This window comes from Rutidosis leptorrhynchoides, chromosome 4 (genome assembly GCF_046630445.1).
Source record: "Rutidosis leptorrhynchoides isolate AG116_Rl617_1_P2 chromosome 4, CSIRO_AGI_Rlap_v1, whole genome shotgun sequence".
Taxonomy (NCBI): domain Eukaryota; kingdom Viridiplantae; phylum Streptophyta; class Magnoliopsida; order Asterales; family Asteraceae; genus Rutidosis; species Rutidosis leptorrhynchoides.
This window is the reverse complement of record NC_092336.1, coordinates 332,120,102-332,129,273: the sequence shown is the minus strand read 5'-3', so window position 1 is coordinate 332,129,273 and position 9,172 is coordinate 332,120,102. Positions and strand designations below refer to the sequence as shown.

Sequence of the window (9,172 nt, the reverse complement as noted above, 5' to 3'; positions counted from 1 at the left end):
CTAGTGATTGGTTGTGATCTGTTTTATGTATTGTAACAGAACGAAGTGGTTCAAACTCATTAATATAATTATGGTGTTAATTTATTAATCTTGAGTCAGGTTCCTATTTTGCATATTTTATCCATGAATAAGTAATTATTCTAAATTCCGTAGTCGATCACATTTGTGGGAACAATTGTGCAGTTTAGACTATTATGAACTTAGATTGGTATACATTCACGGGATAAATATTTGGCAAGGTTGCATCCAAGGTCATAGATATTTGTGGGATACAAATATTGGAAGACCCGCCCTCAAGATTTACTAAATGGAGCCTTTGTGGTTGATTACATGTAATCTTGAGTAAAGGCAAATATCATTGTATCCTCTGACCTGAGATAGATATTGGGTTCAGATATTTACCAAGTATTGTGCCTTAATTCTTTCCTTGCCTATTCTAAAATATGGTAGTTCATAAGGAGGGGCTCAGGTATAATGCAAGGTATATATTTAGGACGTATGTAGTCAAGATGGAATTTGTCCCTCTTATTCGTTGAGATTCAAATGTCTAAGGCCTGATAAAGTCAAATCTAAAAGAGAGTGATCACTCTGTATCTCTTGGATTTAACATGACATCTAGGACAAAAGGATATAATGAAAAGATTCACCTATTCATATTCGAGATGGGAACTCGAAAAGTATGATGTTATTGAATGGCACAAAGTCATAACATATTTGGGGTGATGGACGGTTGTTAGGTGGTATCCATCTCTTGCATTAATTTCTTATGTTTCTCGTGCAAGTGGGAGATTGAAGGTATATCGTGTGCCCAAGAGACATATTAAATTAACGTGGCTAATATGTTTGATCCAAGTCGGGTCATACCCAATAACAAGCTTGCCGACACCTTATTCACATTTGATCTTGGCAATTGGTTCGTTGATTAGATACGCGACACTTGAACTTTAAGAAAAATGGTTTTCTGAAATATTACTTGATGTGTATATATATAAATTATGGAATAATTTATATGAAATGGATTTAATTATTTATAGGTTATAAATTAACTAAGTTATGTTACATTTTATAAAATAGGTTTTATAAAGAATGTATACATAACAAATAAAATGTAAGTTTATAAAATGCCTTTTATAAAATTCAATTTTATAAAATCAAATTTTATAAAACCATTTTATTTAAATAATTGGAAGTGGCATTGGGACTCAAGTACACATGCTAGGATTCCTTCTTGGTCAAAGCATTTTCCCATTCTCCATAAGCATATTAACCAAGGGCTTGTTGGAGACTTGCACATTTGAAAATACACATCAAAAGTAATTAAAAAAAACTGCACAACACCCTTTTTTTGCTGCCTGGCCGTGGCCCTTTTAGGGTGAAAGGGAGATCAAAATTTGGTTTTTGAAAGCTCCAATCAAGTGTTAATAAATCCTAACTAAAGTACAAAGGTTTGGTAGAAAAGGCTTGGGGTATTACTTGCTTGAGGCTTCAAGTTAGAAGCTCCTTTCTTCATCATCTTCATCATCATTTTGCTCACTTGAAAACAACCCTCAACTAGCTTGAGGAGGTATATATCTTACTTCCTTGTTCTTATATGTAAGCATATGTTTCAAGACTTGATAACAATATGGAATTCATTTAAAATGGTTTAACATATAAACTTGTTTCATAAACAATCATGCTTCCGCTTTCTTTAATTATCATAAAATGGTTTTGTGATTATGTTGACATTAAGAACTTGTTGTTATGTTGAATTCCATCACTAGGATGCGGCATAATTGAAATTTGAGCTAGTAACGGGAAGAAATGAGTACCCCCAGTGGATAGTCGTGGTTGCTTATTGAAAAATTGGCTGTCTTGTGAAGGCAGGCTTCAACAATCTTGGAAGTTACATCTTTATTGATCGGCTCATTTGCCATCCTTTATTCTTCTACTCTACTTTATTGCACGGGTTGCCTCTCGAGAAGCGCTTTTGTTTAAGGTCGTTGGCTCGACCATAATGATGCCTAAAAAGCAGACATTCCCCTCTCGTATTTGTAATCATCGTCTTCTCGAGGGAATGTGAGTCTTGGTGGATAAATTCAAAGAAAGTGCCAGACCAAGAGTGGTAGCAGATCCGGTACTTCTCTTGAAGATCTTCTGAAGGAGAGATAATGTGCGATTTCGGCTCGTAACAAATCTTGAAGTCCGATGAGAATGTGATCCACGCATCTGCTGATTGATCCATGAATGTCAAATATCGAAGTAGTGCTGGTGGTGATTATTTCTCTGACAGGATGCTCATTTCAGAGGTCTTCAAATAGTTACAAAAATTGTATCTTCAGTATTTCAAAATCTTCTGAACGATGAATTCCGCAGTAGGAGTCTATAGATTTGCACAAATTTGTTAAGAGGCGAAGCTGAAAAGAAGTGAAAAGTAGTCCTGACCCAAGCATTAATGTCACCGTCTTAGAGTATATCTCCCGACATCCAGCTTTGAATATGAAACTAGGATCCGTGGATTCGTGAAAGATACGTGTTATCTGCTTCGTAACATAGGTGGAAATGTTGAATCGGTCTGGCTTAAGATGTGAGAATGGGTTGTTGCGTCTCCCTTCTCCTGCTACTACGTCTCGTAACTCCTTGATAATCAAATCAGCGTGGTGATCAATTGTTACATAAATCACTAGCATGTCTGGTGTGCTTTCAAAATTATCTTTTTCTAAGAGAATGAAGAGACTGTGAATATTCTCGATCATTTACAAATCATAGTGATAAGTCGGGCGTCTGGTGGAAAGATCCATGTGCTTTCGGATGAAATTCAGTAGTGCTCGTTGGTTTGCTGAGAACGGAAGTGCAGATCAGGCTAAGGCATTGTAGACCTTAAAGTAAATGATCTTCTGATCTCGACAAAATCTTGTCTCGAGAATAGTGTGAACCAATGAATTGTGCTCTCGTTGCCTTTCTTCATGGTAGATATGATCGTGAAGAGTATTGATAAAGTCTTGAATGCGCCCTTATAAGATTTCAACATCATCGTCTTCTCTCTATAGATAGAGGTTGCATTCATCTTTGATAGCCTTGATCCGTTCTTTTAATCCTAGTATATATTCAAATTCATCAGTGTGTCATTGATGAAGGTTATCATGTCGGTGTGAATAGATATGACCGGAATCTGATCTGAAGAAGAGTCTAGCTCCTCCTGATCTGGTTTAGGTGGAGAATATGAATCATCTATAATGTCTTCATTTTGTTTTTCCTCGTCATCATCAGTATAGCTTTCTTCTGTGGATTCGTCCGATGAGCGGGCTTCTTCAGTATTCTGGTGCTTCATTTTGACACTTGCAGGGTCAATCTCTATATCTCTAACTTTGACATCTACATAAGTTTTCTTTTTGAATAGAATAATTAAACTGTGATTCTCCATCTCTAGCCTCATTAATTCTTCATGACAATTATGATTGGCTTCCAGGCTTAGAGAGGGTATTATAACAGTTTCTTTTACGTCTCCCATTTCCTCTTCCTCCTCAGATTCTTCCTCTTCCTCTATTTCTTCGCTGGGATCCTCTTCTTCTATTTCTGGGTCATCAGCAGACTGTGGTTCGACACCCATCTCGATATCATCAGCTGGTGATGCAGACTCATCATCGGAAGTGATCTGTCCGGTGGAATTAGCAAACATCTCTGCCTATCCTGAAATATTAGTGGGTCGGTCAATTTTGAAGGTAACACTCTCCTCATGTGATCAAGATCAAGGTTTGATTGTACACATCAATGACAGTCATAGCCGTGTTCATGAAAGGTCTTCCTAACACTATTGTAGTGTGAAGGTCTTTCCTAATGTCCATCACTACGAAATCCGTAGGATACAAGAATTTATCGACTTTCACCAAGACGTTCTCAACTATGCCCTTAGGATATCGAATTGTGTGGTTGGCAAGTTGGATTGTCATTTTAGTTAGTGACAAGTCTCCTAACTCTAATCTCTTGTAGAGAGATTAGGGGATTAGGTTGATACTTGCTCCTAAATCTGCTAGCGTGTTAATGGTTCCAGATTGGTAGATTGAACACGGGAAAATGAATCGGCCCGTATCTCCTAGTTTTTGCGGTAGAGAGTTTCTGAGTAATACTGAGCATTCTTCACTCAGTGGAATTTTGTTGGAATCTGGTATCCTTTCCTTGGTAGAGAGAAGCCTTAGGATGTATCTCTTCTTGTTGGGAACTTTGGACATGGTGTCTGGGAATCTTCCATCAAGTTTGTAGGTATCAAGCTTGGATGATTCTTCCTGTAACCTTTCAGGATAAGGTACACGAACTGGAGTTTGAGCGGGCAGCTTCTGAGTATATGTCGATTTGTTCTTGACCGTGGTTGACCTTCTCCGTGGTTCTTCTCTTGGGATTATGGAGTCCATTTGCTTAGCTTCCTCTATGTGGAGATTTTTGATAGTATTATTAGGTAATCTTCCTTGTGGTCGGGTTTCAAGGCGTTGTGATAATTGTCCGAGCTGTGTTTCTAGACTTTAGAGCAGAGCCAATTGGTTTCACTTTAGTTTTTATGTCTGGTCTTGCCTAGATGCAGTTCTCTGCTTTAGCTGTTGTTGTCCTTAAATGAACTGAGTCAACTGATCATCAGTCCCGAGAGTAGGGTTGGTTACTTTCGTAATTTGGGTGGTTGGGGAATTTTCCTCAGCTGGTAGACCAGTGAGTGGAAGTGGTTGATCGTAGGTCAATTGAGATTGTTGGGGTAGATAAGGTGGGTAAAGATAGCGAAAAGGCTGGTTGTTTCTTTGAAATTGGTTAACCCTAGGTTGATTGATCCGGGATTTGATTGACAAGCCGGGTATTAAATGTAACAGACTGAACCGTCAGGATTCTCGTACTCAACTTAATATTCTCCAGTGGGTTGCGAGTTGCTACAATTAATACAGGCCGGAACCTGGTTAACCTACTACGGTTGCGTCTTTAATTCTTCGAGTTGTTTAGCAAGAGTCCATATTGTCCGTGAGGGATTTGATGGCCTCTGTTAGATTGCTAAGTGCGGAGAGTAGGGCAGATGATGAAGTTGTTTCACCACTGTTCCAGTCATGATGATGCATTGTCATGTTCTCGAGCAACTCCTATGCTTCACCTGCGATTTGGTTCATCAGATTTCTTTGAGCTGTTGCATCGATCGTCATCCTATGAGTTACCGTAAGACCATTGTAGAAGGTACAGATTTGGGCTGATCGTTCTAACTGGTGATTAGGGCATTTATTCAGCAAGGTTTTGAATCGCTCCCATACGGTGTAAAGAGATTCATCATAACTTTGTTTAAAGTAAATGATGTCATTCTTAAGCTTGGTTTGTTTAGAAGAGGGTAAATATTTGGTTAGAAGTTTTATTGTAACAACCCGACTTCATAATCCGAAAACGCGTACCAAAAAAAAAATTTAAAGGCAGTGCATCTGGACGGCGTCCAGCTCAGAAGGGTGGGACGGCGTCCAGAGTTTGGGACAGCGTCCAGCTCAAACAACTGGGACGGCATTCAAGCAATTGGGACGGCGTCCCAATGGCCTTCCAGCTACTGATCACGGGTCTAACTCACACGAGCGGAAAACCCGCTTCCCGACACTTTCAAACGAAAACCTTTTTACCACAAGTCAATATAAGTGAAACTAAGAGATTTTCATCATCAAATCAAGTTTTACATCAACGGGTCCACATTGCCCATTTTACGAGTTTCGTTCTAAAATGAAAGTTTCAACCAAATATAAGTTTAAGTTCCAAACGACACTAGAGCATGGTGTTTGGGGTTAAACTACCCAATCTCGGTCGAACTCCAAAAGCTAACACCCAAAAGCATCCCCTAACAAAACAAGCGGGAGATCACTAATCCAATTGAACGCTCTTACCCTTGTCAACGCCCGAGCCTATAAAAAAAGTAAACAACGAGAGGGTAACAAAGCTTAGTGAATGCAATAATTATACGAATACATATATAATTATACCTACTTGCATACACTTGCACAACTGCAAACATGCTAGTAAACAACATTAGCTTATCGTCGCAATAACAAGCTATAATTCACCAATACCCCCAAGCTAGCATAACATCCGCATATAAATATAACTCGAATAATATAATATGCTTACAACACAAATAATCATGGTCAACCAATAGTACAAGGGAACGGCGCTCGCGAAAACGCCATCGGTGTTCATAACATCCGTTAGGGCACTTAGCACCTCGCACCACTAACCCCTAGGGTGGCACCTTAACACCTCGGCACATCACCCCGAGTGGCATCTTAACACCTCGATGCAACACTCATTATTTTACGGAGTGGTGTCTTAACACCTCGACACTACACTCCTAGGTGGCATCTTAACACCTCGATGCTACACCCGAGTGGCATCTTAACACCTCGATGCTACACTCTTCACGTGAAACGTGGTGTCTTAACACCTCGACACTACACCTTTGACGCTACAAATAGATACATTATATACATACGCATATAATTATTCCACTCACCTCAAAGTCTTCGTGTAAGATAACCGAACTTGCAACGTCAATATAACGTACCTATTACATTTTAGCACATAATCAATTCACAACTCAAGTCGGTCAAGCAACTCACTTAACAATCTAGAGTCTTTTGACCCTAAGTGCAATCCCGACCCATTTTGCACCTTTAACCCTAATAATGGGTTAACTTCACCAAAAACCCTAACTTTAGCCAATTAAGGTATTAACACACTTTTAACCACAAAGTTAACTCGTTTTCATACATGCAAGACAACCTAGGTCATCAAAGACCCATTTGACCCATTTCTAGGTCAACACACCCATTTTGGGTCACCCACAACCCAAATCACACCCACTAACATTAACTATAAGTGTATTAGTATTTACTTAGGTCTTTAAGACCCATTTACACCATTTACCCTTTCAAAACCCTAGGTTAGTCACCATTTGGGTCTTCATGACCCAAACTTACCCAAAAACCCCAAATTACTCACAAATGGGTTTTATGTGCAATACTAACCCAAACCCTAACCCTTAAACACATTAAACTAAGGTAATCAAGTTTAGGGCTTACCACAACAATCAAAACGAAGCTAACGAGGAGATGATCAACTTTAATGCTCGAGCTAAAACCCGAAACAAGCTTCTTCTTCTCCGATTTGAGCTTTCTCACACTTGAATCACACTCTCTCACTAGGATTTAAGTGGATGAAGTTTGGTGGTTAGGAATGGAGTAATGAGGCTCAACCAAACTGATCTAGGGCCTTTAATTCGTCTACCAAGTGAAATTACCAATTTACCCATCTAAAATAATTAATAACAAAAAGACATGCTTGCCAGCCATTCTGGACGGCGTCCCAAAATGTTGGACGGCGTCCAGGTCTTCAAACTGGGACGGCGTCCCAAATTTTTGGACGGCGTCCAAACCCAAAAAAAGAAAACAGGATCTTACATTTATAGTCATCTCAGTCCATGACGTGATGGAATCTTTTTCCAATCCTTCAAACCATGTTTGTGCATGATGAGTGAGAGAATAGGGGAACAAGTATAGCCGAACTATATCTTGTCCTATTCCTGGCTGTTTGTAGGATTTCGAAAGAGATATGAATTTATCAAGGAGAGAGTTAGGATCATCATTCGGCTATGAAATTGACAGCCATTTTGAGTGAGCTGTATAATATGTTGTTTTAACTCGAATGAGTGTCCTTGAATCTCTGGGAATCTAATTGGTCATCCTCGACCTTCAATCGAGGGTTTGGTGTTTTTTGATAGAGTAACGCGTAACTCCATTCGATTTCTGATTCGTTCTTCTTTGCATGCTTTAGAGAGTATTGCATCTGGATCAGGTACGAATAACAACGGCTCTGGTCTAGATCGGGTTTGGGTCATACACTGAGTATGCCCTCCTGTTTTAGATTTTAAGTAGATTGGCTAAGTTCCTGATTTTGTCTAAAGTAATCTAAAGCAATCTAAGATATTCTAAAGTAGTCTAAGGTAATCTAAGGTAATCTAAGGTAATTATCCTAAGTTTAAATATATTTTTTGTTTTTGCTACTGATTCCCTGGTATTTCGATAATAGAGCTTCGTACGAACTATTCAACAAATCAAGTGGCCAGGCCAACTACGGAGAGGCAGGATCCTTTTGGTTCCAATATAATTGGAGATTGTTCGGAAAATCCAACAACCAAGTGCGTGTATAATTGTCTTTCTTGGAAACCACTAAATGCTTGCAAATAGGTTTGATAGAACCAGTATTGTCTTATACCAGTTCCCCGGCAATGGCGCCAAAAACTTAACTCCTTCTTGATATGACCGAAATGGACGGTTTAATTTATGCGGTGTCGTTAGGCCGCAAGGCGTCAGAATCAGCTATACGGAGGGGGGGAGAGGTAATAGTTTTAAATTTATATTTAGCGGGGCCTAAATCGTACTACTTCTTATTATGGTAAGTAAGGGAAGTATGACCTAGGGTCGTATTTTTAAGATATCAGTACAATCTAACCTATAGTTAAAGCTTAATATAATCATAAAGTGAAGGAGTAGTGGTTTATTACCTAATTTTAGGTTTTCAAGTTTATAATATAAAGTAAAGTAAATGCGATAAAATTTGTATTTCAAATAAGGTTAAAACAAGTGCATGCTACGGTTTCGTCAGTTACTTTGCCGAGATTATGGAATGCAAGCTCATGAATAGGTAGTGACCTTGTATTCATTACACTTGTCCTAAACACCCCTGTTATACGACATGTCACTGGGTAATGTGTTAGGCTTAAAGATTCTGAATAGACAGCAACGTCCCTTACCCCTGACGCTCGTGCAGTCTGACTACAGGCATACACGTTCAGACAGCTCATCCAATTGAGCGACTCGGTTGGGTGACGTATTAACATTCCACAAAGGTCTAAACTTTCTTAAGCGTAATAAAATACAGGGTATGCCATATCCGAGAGACGTGATGTGTTTTGATGCATTCGTTAATGATTGGGTTTAAAAAGATAGTTAGGCCCTTAAAAAGAGTTCAGCCATAAAGTACACCATGGCCAAGTCAGGTTTGACTTCCATGAACACGTTCGGTTATCCTAATGGTCCAATCCTATATGTGTTTAAACAAACAGTTTCTTAATTAACTAAGAATCCCTCAAGCGGGGTGCAATGCTTGAGACCGCATTATGGTGCAGTGTACTAAT

At 39.0% G+C, this 9,172-nt stretch overlaps 1 non-coding gene across 1 annotated transcript; it reads left to right on the top strand.

The window, feature by feature from the left end:
• Positions 1-5,208: 5,208 nt before the first annotated feature.
• LOC139845822 (small nucleolar RNA R71) lies at positions 5,209-5,314 on the top strand. The gene has a single exon (XR_011758578.1). It is a non-coding gene; the product is annotated as a small nucleolar RNA R71 (small nucleolar RNA).
• Positions 5,315-9,172: the final 3,858 nt, after the last annotated feature.